The sequence below is a fragment of the Leptinotarsa decemlineata genome, unplaced genomic scaffold (genome assembly GCF_025532065.1).
Source record: "Leptinotarsa decemlineata unplaced genomic scaffold, Ldec_3_MD MMD2_tig00078422_RagTag_RagTag, whole genome shotgun sequence".
Classification (NCBI taxonomy): Eukaryota; Metazoa; Arthropoda; class Insecta; order Coleoptera; family Chrysomelidae; genus Leptinotarsa; species Leptinotarsa decemlineata.
Window position 1 is genome coordinate 4,811,518 of NW_027412747.1, and position 19,547 is coordinate 4,831,064.

The following is a 19,547-nucleotide window of genomic DNA, read 5'->3' on the forward strand; positions in this document are numbered from 1 at the left end:
TAAGGCCTCTGGTGAGTTGCACCACCACTTACCTGAGCAACTAGTGCAAAATCAAACCGGCATCTCAGGCGCATCCGGGAGGAAAAAACTATTCTCCACCCGGTGCCGGCGTGGGTCTTCTGAGATAACCACCGGGTAGACCCAAAACTCAGTTTCTGCTAGGGAAGAAAGAAGCCTCCACAATCGACCCGCTCGCTGGTATCAAAAGTAAGGTGGTGCCGTACATGACGATGATTTGCCTACCGATGACAACCCTGTCAATGACAATAGATGCTCTCAGTGGAAGCATGAGCTGAGGAATAGCTTCATTTATGCATTGCTACGAAAATAGTGAACCTGCGCGAAAATGGCCAAAACGCATACTTTGTATAGCATGCCGCCTTTTCCGCCTGCAACCTTGGGTATAAATTATTTTATTCTCAGCGGCAGGGCTAAACGCTTCTCACCAGTCTGCTAATGGAGTGGTGGAAGTGGCAGTTCCACCACCCGTTGGCATAGCTGAAGACGTGACTCACATCACGCCATCAATAGAGATGACCAGAACACCCAGGACGCTCCATGAAACCAGGACCCTGAAGCCATATTGCACTTTCAGAAGAAGCTGACATCTAGCATCACTATACAGTCTAACTTCGGATCGAAAAAAAGAAATCAGTTATTGAGGGAATCAGTTGTTTTCAAGGACGCAGAAGTTTGTAACAAATTTTTGGATAATGAATTGGAATTGTGGCAACTTTGTGAGGTGGTTGAACTGAACCTGAGAAGATTCCTGTAAAGCCTCCAACCATACTTGCCAGAATGGATTATTCATCACTTTGAATTGAATGATGAAAATCAAGAGGAAATTGAAGATGGTCGCGAAAATGATGACTATGAGGAAGAAGTTATTTTAGATAGTCTGTATGTTCCTATAAATCATAAATAATGTAACACCAAAAACTTTGTATTATTTTCATGTTCAATTTATTTATATCCCATCATATACAATTGAAAATGATTACAAAACAATAAATATGATATATATGAATTAGGAAAAAAATACAATACATAATGGACAGTTACAAATAAAAAAAAGATCATAAAATAGTACATGATAGAGTGGAAAATGATTCAAAAAGTGTCAATATCTGCTATGAACTGAACCATCCAATGCATTGTATCTTAAAACTGTATCATGCAAAATTAATGCATATACTTTAGGGTAGTCTAAAAACTTGGTCTTCCTCGTCTCAAACTCAATCTTTATATCAATGGTTGATGATTTTGTTGCATTCGGTTGATGGAAACAATCGATGATGATTAATGGATTCTCTCTAAATTGTCCAATGTCCATTAGAGGTTCACTCATATCTTCATCATAGTAACTTCGCTGGAAACTCTGGAAAGCATAATAAGCAGGAGCATCAAGTTCTTTATCGAAATTCAAATTCCAACGCTCATATGGATAAACTTCAGAATTCAAGTATACTCGAATACTATCGATAACGGCAGTGGTGAATTTTGTAATATCCTGTGTTCTATCTTCAGATGTGGTAGTACTTTGGGATGCGATGATGACAAAACGAGGAGTTTCCAGAGCGTTAGTTGTTTTGATGGCCCATATGTCTGAAGAAGTCCCACGTGATGATTGTAGTTCATAGAGGTCCCACATACGATAAGCCAACTTGACTTCGGCATTCAGACCGCTTTTGTTTATTCTACTCAAAAGTTTGAGCTTGTGTTTATCATCTGGTACAATATGTCTTATTTTCCATTCGATTTTATTTATTACCAAATCAGCATCAACCTCACCAATATATGAGTTTTTGAATGATCGAGCGATAATCAAAATCAATTTCTGTTTGGCATTCAAGATACTCTTGTTGTAATCTTCAGCAAAACCCATCAAATATTTCAGTGGTATTTTTCCACTAAAAACATGACTGTTTGTATCCAAGATATCTTGTTTCAATTTTGAAATTCCTCAGCCAGATGTCACATGTGTTAGCATGTGATTGTCCAAAAGATATCATGGTTTTCATTGTGGATGTTATCCCAGGTTTTCTAACAACAAATGCAATTGCATTATTCAAGAGATAGCATGTTTTCGCTTGGTCTTAGTGGGTTAATTTACCTTCTATGTAAATGAAGCTCTCGGCAATATCTAGTATAACATCTTGATTATTGATTGCAATTCTGATCTCATTCAAATTCCTGAATAGCCGTGATCCATAGGGCATATATGTGTACTCATGTAAACTTATGAGAGAATGATCAAGCACTTGTTCATCGAATATATTCAACTTCTCACTGTTCGTTTCGAGCACCATTGTTATTTTCTCACTTTCAATCCAATCCATTTCAAAAATTTAAGATCACTCACAGTCAGAGCGTTATGTGCTAACTGTTTAGCATAAACTTGTGGAATGATCTTCTTTTTATGCACACTCTTCTTTTCATGCACACTTTTCTTTTTGATGGTGCAGCTCGTTTGGGATTGTTCAATACGATTTTGTCTATTATAAATGAAACCCACAACAATAGTTATTCGATTTTCTTCAATTCCAAAATAATGAAAATCTCTTCTTCACTTCCAAAATCGATAAGGTTATTTTTTCATCCAAAATATGCACTGTGATGTTATGAATCAATTGAAGACCTTCTGGACTGACAGGCATATATACAATACTGTGTGGTTCTATAGTAAGATTGTATCCAGGTTCAACATCAATATCGAATGAGAAAAGAATGTGGTATTCTTCACCATTCATATATGAACCAGATATAATATTGCAATCTAAGCGGATAAGTTTCACAGTTGTAATGTTTATTGGTAATGAGGATTCATGTATCTGATTTGGTGGAAATATGCCATGAGCGAACCCCATCATTTCTGCTATAGAATTTGGATGTGTCAGATCAATTCCATATTTGTATTGCATTTCACATTTGAATATATTATTATTGGCGTGTAGATAGAAAATATCATTTGCAACGATATCTATTGGTTTTTTATCATGAAACAATCTGAACATGATATGTTTCTGAATGACGGCATCGATCTCTTCTATTTCGTAAGCACCACATGGAATTTCAATTGTAAACTTTTGGAGTATCGATGAGTTGTCATTACTGATTCTGAAACTCGCTAAATTATTAGCTTCAGTTATATTATTGATTGTATTGCATCCATAGAATCCCAAAAGTCCTAACCCATAACGGCTGTTCCTATCCAATTCAACTGGTGGAAAAAACTCGCACCAAAGACACTTGTCCCGACAGCTTGTAGCTCGAACTTTCGTGACATGACTGATGAATATTTTGAAACACATTTCAATTTATTGTTGTGCACAGCAAGAGCGCATTTGAGACAATTTACACTTTTTCGAATGTGTTGCATTGCAATTAATATCATTTTTATCGATACCGATATTCACATCCTCTATATTACAAATACAACACATAGATTTTCAAGGTATAGGATCATAATCAACATCTGAATCTAAATTTTCATCGGGGTGGTGTTCATAACAATATCTATGTTTCATTATATCGATGTCATCTTATAGATGTTTGAGTAACTTTTCCCAAACATATGCAATCTCATATGCAACACATGCAAGTATCACTTCTTTGGGCATAATTATTCAGAGAGAAACTGTGAGCACAAGTGACCACAGAGAACTGTATTACATTTCTGTTGACGAGCATAGTTATATTTGATTCTAACATTCGAACATTTTCGAAAGAATCGAGTCCATTCCAATGGTGGGGGCAGATCTCCAAAACTATAGAAATATGTGACTTCTTTATATGCCACCCAATGTTTTCTGGTCCACTTATTCCATCTAAATTAACAATAGCTGTCTCGTTTTGTCTTGGACCTAAAGAGGGTAATCTCTCACGCATAAAAACACCACGAAAATGTGGAATTTTCATTTTTGTGCATAATAACTGAGATCGAGATCGGTGAGAGGCCTCTGAGGTAGGGGTTCAATTAGTTTTTTGTTTTGTTTGTGAATTTGTATGGTTTTAAATATAGTCCCAAACTTCTACGGTACGGTTTGAAGTATATTCCTCACTTCCGCGTTTGCCCAATGCTACAGCCTCCATGGTTTTATTGTGGCGATTGGCTTCCATTAAAGCCGCTCTGCTGACTTTTGCTGAATTCACGGCCTTGGTAATGCCAGCAGTGGTTCCCGCTAAACTCCCTAGTGCGGATAGTCCAGCAAAAATTGGTATCAATGGCAAAAGTCCACCGATCTTGGGAACAGGAATTATGCGTGGTGTGCGGATTTTCTTCTTCCCACCGGCAGCTTTGAGGTATTTACGTGCCGCCTGCAATGCCACAGTGATAGCTTTTTTGCTATTATTCACAAATTGATCCCCACCAGCTTTCTTCAATACATTTCGCACTTTATGGACTATCCCAGCACCAAATGCAACTTTTCTATTTTTATTTTTTTTCGATTGTTTCCTCTTACTTTTTTTCTTATTGCTGCTATAACCCATGCCGATATGTCTTTTTGTTTTCATAATGTTGGTGACAAGTAATTCAGCTGCTCTTTCCCCAATACTCGCGTCCTTCTATTTAACCCTATCCCAAGCGCTGTATTCAAGTTCTTTGTCGGCTAAATGTCTTGCTGCAAGATCGGATGGATGCTCAGAATATTGAATATCGTGTTTTTTGCATTCAATATCTAATTTAATGATTCAAGAATTGTTGAGAGCTGAACGTTGTTTCAATTTTGTACCCGGTCCACAGTATTGATAACCTCCGGGTAGATGTAATTCGAAAGAAAGTTTGTTTATTAAGTCATTAACAAAACCACAACCTCTTTTAATTCTATGATCACTTTCAATACGTCCGTATCGTTTGATGGTACACATTGAAATGAATGAGCTAATAACATTTATATAGTCTCCAACCACGGCACGATGCGCTTTGTAAAACAGAAAGAAAAGTTTGCTGTAGATAATCTAGATGAGAAATTTGGGTGTGGATTGAATGGACAAGGGGAATCAGACATGGTCCACAACTTCCATCATCAGTTCGAGGACTCATTATTGGACCTTCAAATTATGGAAAGACGAATGCAATGATATCGCTATTAACACATCCACTTAGATTCAGAAATGTGTATCTATATTCGAAATCACTCAAATATCAGTACTTGCGAAATGTTTTGGAACCTATAAAAGGATTAGGTTTTTATACATTCAGCAATAATGCAGAAATAGTAGAACCCTCCGATGCTAAGCCTAACTCTGTTTTCATTTTCTATGATGTGATATGTGCAAAGCAGGATATTATTAGATCATATTTCTGTATGGGACGTCATAAGTATGTTGATTATTTTTATTTCGCTCAAACATATCCACGGGTACCCAAACAATTAGTGTCATTGATAAGGACAGAAAAATGGATGAAGGTTGATATCGCAAAGGATTCGATAGTTTTATATATTCATGATCTTGTTATTCAAACTTATTCGATCACCGAATGTTGTAAAGGTCACTTCATCAGCAAATTGAGCTATAATTTAAAATGGGCATCATGAATACGAAAAATGATTCTAAAAATAAAAACAATGAAATGAATTTGAAACGTCAACTAGTAGAGACAACAGAAGCTGTCAGGGAGAAATTCAACTCTATCAAGAATGATAATATTGAAAATCGTACGACACTTGAAAAATTTTATGAGCCCATAACGAAACCATTGAATGTTTTATCATCAAACGCTACTTCGAAATCATCAATGTTATCGTCAAACCATGGAAATGTTCAATCTACTTCAAATTATCCCATGAGTACTCCAATAGGAAGAAAACAATCTTTTGGTAGTGTATCATCTGTGAATAGTGACATGAGCACCCTTCAAGACGATATAAGAACAACTCTATTCGAAACACCATCATCGTCCCACATCGATTCCTCGGATCATGTCTCCTCACCTAATATGAATGAAAGTCGTGAAGATGTTTTGGTGAAACATTTGAATAATGTGAAATCTAGAAATCCAGCATATGATGGAACATTTGGTGTACGTATGGAACCTATTACACAAAAGCTGAAAATGGGGAGTCTAGTGATACATTTCAAAGATGGAAACATTTAATTTTGGGATGCTAATAAAGTGAAAAAATATGAATGCGCAGGTAGTCCAGACTTGTATGATATGATCTTTTTGAAAAATCCGCAAGATGTTGATAATGAAAAAACTCGTCAAGTATATACCAAAATATTGAAAATAACGAATGCTCCATTTAAACAATATCATCTGAAAGATAGTTTCAAAAACACAAATTCTGAAAAATTTCGTGAAGTTATCAAACCTCTATTAGATTCACGACAATATCCAATAAGGAGTAGAAGTAAAACTGGTGGAGCACTCAAACGAGTGAAAATGGAGAAAACATATAATTCTAAACCTGTGAATTATGTGTACTGGAATTCACCGAAAGAGTCAGTTGCTCGCCTACAACTTCAAAGTCAACTGGACATACTGGACATAAGAATGAAATAATTTCAATAATTGAAGAATTACGTGAAGAAGGTATAATATAATAATACATTCACAAGTAATGATCACTGTCTCATCATCATCCAATGCATTATTCATATTGAAATAGAATGACTAATGAAATGAGTGATGTCAAACGACAAGTTGTTAATGAATTACATAGACCTGCAAGACGCAATTTTCGCAGAAGAATAACCACCATCAAAGGTTTTGCAGATCTATGGCAAATAGATCTAGCTGAACTACAACCTCATGCAAAAAGTAATAAAGGATACCGATATATACTTGTAGTGATTGATTGTTACTCAAAATATCTGTGGACTATAGCAGTTAAAGATAAAACAGGTGGTACAATAACTAATGCAATGAAATATGTACTGAAGGAAGCAAAATTGTCCCCTTAACATATATAAAGCGATCAAGGGAAAGAATTTTTCAACAGACGCTTCTCATCTCTCATGCAAGAATATAATATCAATCATTATTCAACATTTAGCACAAAAAAGGCGGGTATAGCAGAAAGAGTGGTTCGTACAATAAAGGCATAGCTCTACAAGGAATTTTTGATGGGAGGTCACTACAAATGGCTCGATATTCTTTCAATTATAACTAGTAGATATAACAATAAAGTTCATCGTACAATAGGTATGGCACCCATCAATGTTGATTCAATAACAAAATTGAAATTCCAAGGTATCAATGGAATTGGAGGAAAACGAAGTAAACCCAAATTCCAATTGAATGATATTGTACATATAAGCAAGTACAAAAATATTTTTGGAAAGTCTTGCACTGCGAACTTTACCACGGAGCTCTTTAAGATTGTTAAAATTAATAAAACCCCCCAACGACCTATAATATTGAAGATATGAATGAACAACCTATTAGAGGATGTTTTTTCGAAGAAGAGTTATTATGAACCGAGAATCCTGACGTATATCTGATTGAGAAGGTGTTGAAGAGAAAAAAAAGTATATGTGAAGTGGTTAGGCCTTCCTATCGAACAAACTCCTTGGATTGATGAATCAACTATGGTTTAAATGTATCTACTATTGTATTTATGAATGAAGTAATGTTGAAGTTCATCATTGTTCATCAATAATATGTATGTGAATTGAAGAATATTGCAGCGGAAAACGTTGCCCCAGCCATTCGCACCGTTCTGTGTATACCAAACCAAATAAATTGAATACTGCATTCCCGCTTATATTTTTTAACTCACGATATTGAAAACACATTATCATTTCCAAAACTGATCGCCGTCACTTTGAAATGCACTCTCCAACTCTTTTCGCCAATTATCTCTCACTGATAATGCCGTCTCATAAATTTGAGTCGACTCCTCAAGCTCTGCCTGAGCTTGCATTCTAGAACGTTAATTGAATTGATTATCTTTAAAACAATTCTTGAACGGAGTTGATCTGCATCTGTACAGATTTTAGCCAATTCAACCTTCGCTAATGCAATCTTGGCATCTAATGCATGAAGAGTTTCCTTATTAACATTGATAGCTCGCTTACTCTTTTCAAGTTCAGCAATAGCCATCTGTGCCTTTACAAGGCGGCATTTTGCTTTCTTTTTCATTTCTCCAAACCGATTTAGTGAACTGGAAGAAGATAGCGATTCAGCTTTCAAATCACCCTTCATTTTTTCAGGTGCATCTTTTGGCTTCCTTTTCGATCTGTCACTTTTCGTTGTGGGTTTTTACTCTCGCACAACACTTTTTGATTGTTTCTTTTCTTTGAAGTCAGTGACAATCGATGAAGATGCATTAGTAACCTTCCTCTTGATTGTTCTAGATTTCTTATCAACACCAAGAGGAAGGGTAGATGAAGGGGGTTTGAGTGGTTATAATTTCGAAAAGATTGGATTTTCAACAACAATTTGCTCATTTGGTTCCGGTACATCTGCAAAGTCGTTAATATCAAAATCATTTATCGAATCTTGACTCAATAAATGTATTACTGGAATATTTTCAAAATCAGTGTGATCGATATCAACAAGTAGTGAACCATCTTCAGCAATCAACAACGGCATAGAGCTTATGATAATGACCTAAATAATTATTTAGGTCTGAGGAATGATATGTGATAGCAATAGAATATGAATAGAATATTCACTCTGCAACTGTGAGAAAACGTCAAGACGAATACTCAAAAAATAGTTGCTGCATTGAACAGAATATTTGGAAAAATGTGGATATGACGTAACTTCGGACACTCTACCATTTGCAGGATATAATGCTGATGTTATAGCCCAAGCAAAACAGTGTTGATCTTCGTTACGAACATTCACGACAGCTTTCCTCCATTTAATGCATTCCGGCAGCTTCACATATGAACGTCCTCCCAGTGGATTGTATTCATTAATGTTGACTTCGAGAAATAGTATTTTTCCACAAGTCCAATCTAAATTACAAAAAAATAAATATTACCACTCAATCTCGTTGGAATTTACAAAAAATAAATACCTGAGTCACGTTTCTGGAATTCAGTCGTTTGACCCACAATTACATCGCGGAATCCATCAAAAACAGCATTCGAATCTGAAGATTGGTCCACTATTTTATTTTGGGAATTAAATGACTTCGTGTCCCTCGAATCTTGAGTTTGAAGAATATAATTCCCAAAAACTTCCATGTTCAACTTGATGCTCTTATGGATCCTGATGACCGATTGCAGTAATTCAATGACCTTCTGCCTAATCTTATTAGAAAATGACATGTAGTCACTGGATACAATCGAACTCTCCACCCTGTATGTAGCAATGCGGCAATTGAATGCATTTGTTATGAGTTGAACACCTTCAGACAATTGAACACATGCATTATTTTTATGACTCATGGTTCTTCGATGAGAGTTCACTTGCGTCATAGGAATTGTCACATTACAACAATTGCAAGTATACATAGGTGTTGCATTGTTCACTCTCATCCGTTTCACTGAAGGCCCTCCTTGGCAACTTTGGAGTTGATGCCGACGAAGATTATCACTACGAGTGAAAGATTTACCACATTCCCAGGAATACATTTTTTATGATACGTTCTCACTAACTCACTTACATAATCAACACTCATTCGCTTCTTAAATACAGTCTGATCGCGTCCGTCAAGACGTCATAGCCAACCCCACCTCTCAGCTACATGCGCCAACCCCACCTCTCAGCTGGATGCGATAACAGATGTCGATACGAACAGGCAGTGGTCGTTGCGCTCTCGTAGAGGGCAGACGTTACGCAGACAGTCCTCGGCCGCCTGCGTGTCACCATCGATAGCGAGGCTAGAGCGATGCGTTACGTCATAGTCTTCACTGCATGAGTGTGAGGGCACACCGATGAATAGGCATTACTCAGCCACACGTCGTGGAGTGAACATCTTGCTCTTTTACTGTTTCTGTCTGTTTAAAATCTGTTTAAAATCTGTTTTTCCGTTAACCAGCTGTCGCACCCCTACGAACGACAACCCTCAGAAGTCGAAACTTGTGCGAGCCAAAGATTAACGAGGTCTTACCTTTCAACGTGTGATTTCTAACACGGGTTGGACGATAGCAAGTGAAGATTGGTCGTTCAGACTAGGGTTTGAACCATCGACCAACACGGCAGTCAATTCGAGTGAGTGAACAAATCACCCACGCCGAACCGCTTGGCTACCGACCGTTGATCGGTTGTTGCTGGTCATACCACTACTAACTTGGTGGGCTCACACCGATGGAATATTCATTACTTGAAGAATCTTCGAAGTATGCAGACGTATGTTTGTACATAAACAAGCACATGATGAAACCCTGTACCGTGCATTCTCACACACAAACCAATAAAATGTAATTTCGTCACTATGTCACACACACACACACACACACACACACACACACACACACACACACACACACACACACACACACACACACACACACACACAAAATCTCATATGAAAAAAATTGTGAACGATCCATGCACCAGACCCTTCAAAGTCACATCGTCTTGATGTTACTAAACAACAACAAAAAAAAGCAATTAATACGTCATAGTGGTGGGGGGGAGGTCCAGAACCGGCTGTAATCTACTTCTAACAGTTTTGATCTTCCTCTTTGAAGATGATCACTTGGTGATCGAAACACGTGTCGAGGTGTTGAAAATAACGATTTGGTGTTGAGAAAAAACTCCAGTAATATTCAGTTATCCATATCCAAACCAGTTGCTAGATGAACGTTCTCTTGATGATATTACCCGAGACACATTCCATGTTGAATTAAAAAACAGATTTCATTATAAGAATCATGAGATTCGGGTCATATGTTCAATCTGAGAATAACAGTACATGAATACCAGGATCAGTAACCTACTCGAGAATCTTCAAGATATTGTTGATGCCTGTAGTATTTTTTTCAATTTAATCAAATTATTCAAAATCTGGCTTACTTTTGAACAAAGTTGGTACAGTAAATAATAATGTTCATATTAATTTTTACCCCATTTGAGAAAATGAGGTTATATCTGCAACTAAAAAACTAAAGGACCAACTGACATTAGGTCCAGATATGATTACATCATTTTTGTTGAAGGATTGTGCAGAAGCATTAGCAAAACCTTTAACGAGAATTTTTTATTCATGTCTGATATCTGGAACATTCCCAGATATTTGGAAATTAGCTATAAAGTATGTCCTGTATACAAAAGTGGTCAAAAATCATATATAGAGAATTACAGACCTATATCATTTTATGTATGTTTTCTAAAATTTTTGAGATTATTTCATATAATCGCATATGTATATACTTCTGTTCAACAGCAACTATTTCAACATCAACATAGATTTGTTACGAAGCGTTCTACAGTTACAAATCTAATCATTTCCGAGGCATTAGAAAACAATAGCCAAGTTGATGATGATGATGATGATACACGGATTTCTCTAAAGCATTTGATAAAATTGATCATGGTGTCTTGCTCAATAAACTGATGAGTTTTGGTTTTTCGAGTACTGCCTGTCAGCAGATGCAATCCTATTTGACATATAGAAAACAATTCATCTCCTATAACAGTTATAAATCTAGAACATATGTAGCTTCTTCTGGTGTGCCTCGGGGCTCCAACCTAGGTCCTCTTTTGTTTTCATTGTATATTAATGACTTATGTGAAAGTTTAGCTTGTGAGCGGTTGTGCTTCGCGGATGACTTGAAATTATTTTCTATAATTAAGGAAGAAGGTGATTGTGTGAATCTTCAATCTCAATTAGAATTTTTTTTGCTTGGTGAAGAAATAATAAATTGAAACTCAATGTGGAGAAATGTAAAGTAGTGAGTTATAGTCAAAAAAAGAGGTTTATACATTCTCGTATGTGATACAGGATTCAAATCTGCCGAGATGTAATGAGATCAAAAACCTAGGGGTAATATTCGATCATAAATCAACATTTGGTAGACATAATTCGCAAGAAGTTTTAGAATCTTTCAGAGCTTATGATTTTATTGTTAGAAATTGCAGAAACTTTCATAATATTAAAGAAATTAAGCTGTTGTATTTCACCTACGTACGTTCGAAGATAGAATTTGCAAGTATCGTCTGGAGTATCGTCCAAGAGTACAAAAAAAGTTTTGTAAATTTCTAATTTTCAGAATAGATGGTTCTAACCCTGAGAGAGGTATCAGTAATGATATCATATATGAACGTTTGCAACTTTTTAGCTTAGAGCTTCGCAGAAAATGTGCGTCGCTCATATTTTTATTCAAGTTAGTGAAGGAGAGGGTTGACTGTCCTGAAATTTTCCAACAAATCAACTTCAATGTACCACGGCCAGCTTCACGATCTCAATCCATTTTTAGACCTCTCAGCAAGAACTAACATTATGCTTAATTCCCCAATATATGTTATGTGCACAAATTTCAATAGCATTTGTGCCCATGGTGATTTATTCTTCACTAACCTTCATAACATTAATAGAATCGCTAACATGTACTTGAAGTAGGTAATTAAAATTAGTTTTTCTTTTTTGTTCATTTAATTTTTCGTTTGTAGTTAAGTATTGGGAGTAAAATTTTATATTGTCCTGTATTATTATTATTATTTTTCACCGTAGTGTGCGCTGGTCAGGCCCTATTCACCGAAGCCCCGATACATTTGGTAGGGCGCGCCAGCATTATCAACCAATGACCACTCTCCATACCGTGGGGTAAGTGATCATTGGGCCCGAGAATCATGTGCCTTGAGCAAAGGCAGGGAGCCAAGAATGACAGCCTTCTGCAGCTGTGCGGCTAAGATTTCTGCCTTAGTGCAGCAAGCCGGTATGATTTTAAGATTCGAGAGTAGAGAGGACATCATTCCACCAAGGACTACAATAATCAGAACAACCATCTTGACAGAGTGCGGAGAGTCTGCGGAGTTCGAAGAGAAAATCTCGATACTTTATCCATTTCTCCTCCTCTTTTCTGACGATATTCGTCTCACCAGGAGCTGAAAACTCCACTCCACTCCACTCCAACTGCGGTGTGTATTCGTATCTATAAGATGCTTGTAAATAACTCATAACACGAATTCAAGCATGTTATCGGTCTGTAATTCTTAGGAATCGACAAATCTCCGCTTTTGGGGATAAAAACGGTCCGCTCCTCTACAAACCAATCCGGAATCGGCTGCTCTCTGTCCAGCCATAAGTTGAAAACTCTGGCCAGATGGCGGTGGGTGCTTGCTAGTTTTTTCCACCAATAAGTGTTCAGCCCATCTGGGCCTGGAGCAGCAAAGTTCTTGGAACCCACAAGAGCTCTTCGAACATCATCCGGGGTTATCGGGTTGCGCAGTTCATTGAGCTCAGGCTGTCGAAGTTCTCTGTCGAAAGCTTCGAACTGCGCTAGGGCTGGAGTGTCTGAAATGAGTGGCTGCGAGTGTTCATAGATATTCTTCCAGAAGAATTCTACCTGATCAGCGGTCAGCGGATTATCCACAACACGTGGAGGCTCTTGGAATAAGCAAGAAGGTTCTCGCGGAACCTAAGGTTTTCCGCGATACTTCTCGCTCGCCTCACTAGTGACTTCTTAGCAGCCACTAGCATTCGTTTCCTATCAAGGCAGTGCTGTTTGGTGGTCAGCAGCACGCCTTGACTTAAAGTGTGAAAGGCCTGTTGGCCGCCCGTAATCCATCACACATTGGATACGAGACGCGTGTTGTCTTGCCGACGTGATCTTAGCCTCCATCTTGTGTACACGCCGTTCAATCTTCCGAACCGCAAGGCCAGGATTTCGTCCTTCCAATTCAGAAACCGATTGGACGACGCTGTACACGGCGGTGTTGATTTGCCGGCATGCTCCGAATGTGTTTCACACCACAGAGCATGCAATCTCACCATGTACCCTCTTCGCGCAGGCTCACTACTCTCGTAGCAATGCATAAGGCTATCTCTTAGCTCATGCGAAAACGTTCGTTTTCATTGCCAGGGCTGTCATCGGTAGGCAAATCATCGTTATGGGCCCCACCACCTTGCCTCTGACCCCTCCGAGCGGGTCGATTGTGGGGGCCCAGTCCTTGATTATTGGAAACCAAGTGTTGGGTTGACCGGGTAGTTAGCCCTGTGGACCCACGGCCGGCACCAGTGGGAGAATAGAGTTCTCCTTCCCGAGTGCGCCTGGGCTGCTGGTCCAGTTTTGCACCAATTGCTCGGGTAAGTGATGTTGCAACTCACCAAAGGCCAAGGGTGTTAGTGGCCATCCCTGCTTAATTTATTATTATTTATTATTATCATTATCATTTTTTTCACCGTAGTGTGCGCTGGTCAGGCCCTATCCCCCAAAGCCCCGATACATTCGGGAGGGCGCGCCAGCATAATCAACCAATGACCACTCCCCACACAGCCTTCTGCATCTGTGCGGCTGAGATTTCTGCCTTAGTGCGGCAAGCCGGTATGATTTTGAGATTCGAGAGTAGAGAAGACATCATTCCAACAAGGACCCCAACAATCAAAACGACCATCTTGACAGAGTGATCTGGATAGAGTCTGCGGAGTTCGAAGAGAAAATCTCGATATTTTATCCATTTTTCCTCCTCTTTTCTGACGATATTCGTCTCGTCAGGAGCTGAAAACTCCACGATAAATATCGTTTTGGTCTGGTTGTCGAGAAGGACTACATCAGGCTTATTATCTTGTATGTGCCTGAGGGTGGGGAACGAATAGTTCCAATAAATTCAGCACTTCTCATTCTCCACAACGGATTCAATATCCCTCATAGCGTAGGGCAACACCGGTGTCTCGTCAATACCGCAAGACTGCCGTAGATGGTAATATAGCACTCTTAGGGCCGCGTTATGTCGGTGGATATAGGCCGAGACCGTATTATCATTATTATTATTATCATCATTACTAATATTGTCAGGTAGTGATTTTAGACCAATTCAAATATTCACTGGAATGAACTGAAGTGAGTTTGGAATACTTTATTTCTGAAATTATGATGTTTATAGTTCGTTTTTGGATCGTTAAAAGTAACTACGCAGGAACTGCTGATCCAATTTTCATAAAAACAAGGTTGGATGAAGAATTGATACACCTTATGAACGGGTAAGCACAAGATTAACGATTCTATTTGAAGAATTGTTGGACAATTGATGCAACAATTTTGTCTTTCTAATCAAAAAGTACTGAAAATGCGACCTTCTCATTTGAATTTTGTCCGATTTCGATATTTTGTTCCGTGCCAAAGTGAAGTGGGCGGGACGCGTATTTACATTCTATACCATTATACACATGAGTGCTACTCTATAACGTAGTATAATATGTACATTTAAAACGCGCGTATGGTTTCTCCAAATCATACCGCGATACAGATAAGCGTCAATCTATAACATAGTAGGATTTGAACCCACAATACACCCCTATTTCTACTCCAAATTATACCGCGGTTCAGGATTTTCACAATAGTAGTCAATAGAATTACGCACGTGACAGTAATGCATTTTACAACGCATTTATCAAGATCCATTTGTCTCTCATCGTTAACAGTAAATATCCGATGGCCGTTCTATCAACATGAGCGTGCCGTCATTCGTTGCTGTACTGAACCCTTTTCTGTTGTGTTGAAAACATTGTTGAAATTGTAATTTGAGATGGAAGCAAACCTAGATGTCTTGAAAGATATTATTTATAGAAAAGATATATTTGAAAGTTATAATTACGTTAGTTGTAACAACTACAGTGTTATTATAAGAAGCAAAAATCGCCATAGCGAGAATAAAACAAATAGTGAGTGGTGTGACGAATGGATCCGCAATTTTAGTATTGGCACCACAACAAACTGGATAGTTAGATATACTTACCCATCACTAAAAACCTTTTAAGAGGTATTTTTACAAAATCCTACCTTGGATCAAAATAAGGTAACGTCTTTTACCGTTGAAACTGAAAAACAGTGAAATTAGCTAACTTTAGCAACATCGATCTATTTTGGCTGGAAAAGCTTCTTGGAAGCTTGTGGTAGGATTTTGTAAAAAATACATTTTGCGACACCCTATATTAATTATTATTCAATTTATTCTCAAATTTTATATCCCTTTTAAGCACAGTCATAAACTAAAAGTTGCCGAGACGTATAGTTACTTACGCATGAGTCAGCATACTAAAGAAATATTTATCAAATATTTTGATGAAGGAATGTCTCCTGCCTCAGCAAAAAATTACCATGAACTTATGTTAGATAATGAAAATGATGATTCAAACATTTTTGAAGTATTAGCAAATGCGCAGTTGAACCCTACGGATTGTCAGATTTATCATCTATACGACCAGTGGAGGTAAGTTTAAGTCGGTTTGTTATCAAATAGTGTTTTGAACCAGTATCCCTGTTATAGACGAATCAATTTGGGGGAAGAAATGGACAGAGTATGTACAAAGTATTGCAAGAAAAAATAAAATTATATGAAGAGCTAGGAATGAAGATCATTACAATGGAAAATCCTCTCATTTTTATTATACTAACGCCTATAATGCTCAGAACTCATAAACGTGATTTTTCACATGAAATTGTCTTCGTTGATTCTAGTGGGTCATGTTACCAAACCAGTTCGTGTGTCACATTTCTGTTCACAGCCTCAAAAATTGGTGCATAACCTCTGGCTTGTATTTTGAATCCTGAGCAGACTGAAGCAAATTACACACTGATTTTCAATATGTTAAAGAATGCTCTTGGCCTAGATGGATTTGGAGGATTTGGATACCCTCTGGTTTTTATGACCGACGACTCAAAAGCCGAAAGAAATGCGTTAAAGATTGTACTTGCAAATTCGACTGTTCTGTTATGTACCTTTCATTTATGTCAGGCGTTTTGGCATTGTCTTTGGGACAATACGCATGAAATACCTAAAAAAAGACAAATCATATATTATGAGACAGTTTCAAAAAATATTATATGCTCATTCTGAGACAGAAATCAATCAAGCTCATGAAGAATTCTTTAAGGATGAAGTAATTTTATCTTATGATAAGCTTCAAAGTTATATGCTGTGGCGTACTTACTTGAAAAACGAAATTTCTGCGTCACAACCAAGGCGTGGATTCGAATTCTTGAGATCTGATTGAAAATTCAAGATGTTCTTCAGTAAGCTGAGAGGGCGCCAGCCAATAAATATAATTATATAAATTGACGAGGAATGGGGATTCAAACAAAATAAATGAATATATATGAATATATATATATATATATATATATATATATATATATATATATATATATATATATATATATATATATATATTTTCAGCAAAATGGATTAACGGGGTCTCTCAGTCAAAAAATCGAAAATCAAATCTCTGTTCTACTTTGCCAAGCTTTCGTTTCTAATGGGAAGCTTCTTCAAGCCCTATAATTTATTGAGTTGTTGTTTTTTTTGCCATGGAAAAACAAATATGAATAGATATATGAACATCAAAAATTCATGATAATTATAACCCAATACTTTTAATCAATAGGAATTGTTCAATCAATAGCTGTCGATTGAATCACAAATAGGTATATAAGAACATTATTGGAGGGAAAGCATTTACAAGTTTAAACGATCAATAAATAATCATTCGGTAACAATAATAAATAAAACGCATAGCTTCTTTATTTCAATAGTCCACTTGACATTGAAGGAGAATGTAGGTACTCACTCTGTCTCAAGAAGTAGGTTTTCACGTACTTATATATCCGGAAGGGATGAAATTCCACGAGTCTTCCTAAAATTGCAGACACGACCAGACCGAAATTGTCCTCAACCCCGCTAGTTAGTGGTGTAACTCGCATCGAATTTCTTATCAAATGAACATCGGCTCTCAAGGTAGACAATCGGACAACGACGTAGCAGGCAGTGAACGATCAAGATATAGATGGAGCCATATTTGCTGGATAAAGTTGAATTGATTGAAATTAACGTCAACTCAACTGAATCTGATTCTTCTTGATTTTATTCCTTCTTTTAGGCCTGAAACGAGAACATCGTTTCTGCAAATCTACCACAAAAACTAGAAATTGTAATATCTTGAATGATTTACCTTAGCTTCTTTTTAGGCCTTTGAAGTTAAATAGGTACACTAAGTGTAAAATTTATTTTATCGAGCAGCACCGACCCTTTCTCTGCTCGATGTTTGTTCACTCCTGCCTGCCTTTGGAGACATAGTTCTCCAAAGATGCAAAGCATTTAACACTTGTGCGCTGGTTGATTTTGTTTGCAAGGTATTTGAGTCATACCATAGACGTCACTTACTATCATTTTCAAATTGTAGAAAAACAAAAAATAAATTTATATATAAACAAATTTGCGTTAAAGCTAAAATTCTCACTGTCAAGCAGTGTGATAATATCAGCTTTGCTGTCTCTTCTGATGTGTATATTTACACCGTGTATACAGACACCGCCACTTGCGATTGTCCCTATGGTCAAGGAGGGAAGTTTTGTAAACATTTATGCGCCGTTGAAAATCAGTTTGACATTCTTTTAAAAGCAGCTCATCTTTTATCTTGTGATGATAAAAAAGATTTTGCACGAATTGCTCTAGGTAAAGATATACAAACTACCTTTTTTGAGGATATAATGTCATTAGATATGGTCGATGAAACAGTTACAACAGTAAGCGATAATAGCAATATAGGCAATGATATTACTGCTGCAGATTTCTCTTCTTCGGCATTTGTACCAAGCAAAGAACCATCATCTGTTAATGATCTAAGTAGTGTTACTGATACTCCACTGAACCGTCTCTCTCAAAATTTTGCAAAAGTTGTCAAAACTCTAAAGGGAAATGATTCCATAGAAACAGCTAATGCTATAAATAAAGTAAACATGGCTATGAATAGATTAAAAACAACTGGTGATGTTTTGAATGTTTTACATCAAATCAAAAAAGTTGAACGCGGCAGAATTATAGGTGTACAACCAACATTAACTAGTCGCAGAAAACAAAGAACAGGGCTAACTGAAGGTTCAAAAAGAATTCAGGCTGGTAGGCCAACAAAATTCGAAGGCAGTATCGTTAGAAAACGGAAGTGTTTGAGAAATCTGGAAGTGAATATTAGTTTGAATCAAACTAACCAGAAATCGCATTAATTTTTATATTACGTGTAAGTTTTGTTTTCTGAAATGTGTTTACTTTGTCAGCTTAGAAATAGGCCATAAAAAATAAAAGTAACTTCAAAAAATGAATTATATTTTTTTTTGTACCGCGGTATAATTTGGAGTAGAAATAGGAGTGTATTGTGGGTTCAAATCCTACTATGTTATAGATTGACGCTTATCTGTATCGCGGTATGTTTTGGAGAAACCATACGCGCGTTTTGAATGTACATATAATACTACGTTATAGAGTAGCACTCATCTGTATAAAGGATTTACGTCGGCACTCTATGTATGGGTTACTTGGTGACTTGGTTTATAATTTTTTCATAAATAATTGATTCAATTGTCGTATTCACGGAGTTCAATTTCTTCCGTGGAGTAAAACTGGTAAAAGAGATACTTTTTTCAGATAAAAAATATATTTGTACCCTTCCGAGAAGTATCATTGTTGTTGCAACGAACTGTGTGTAGGA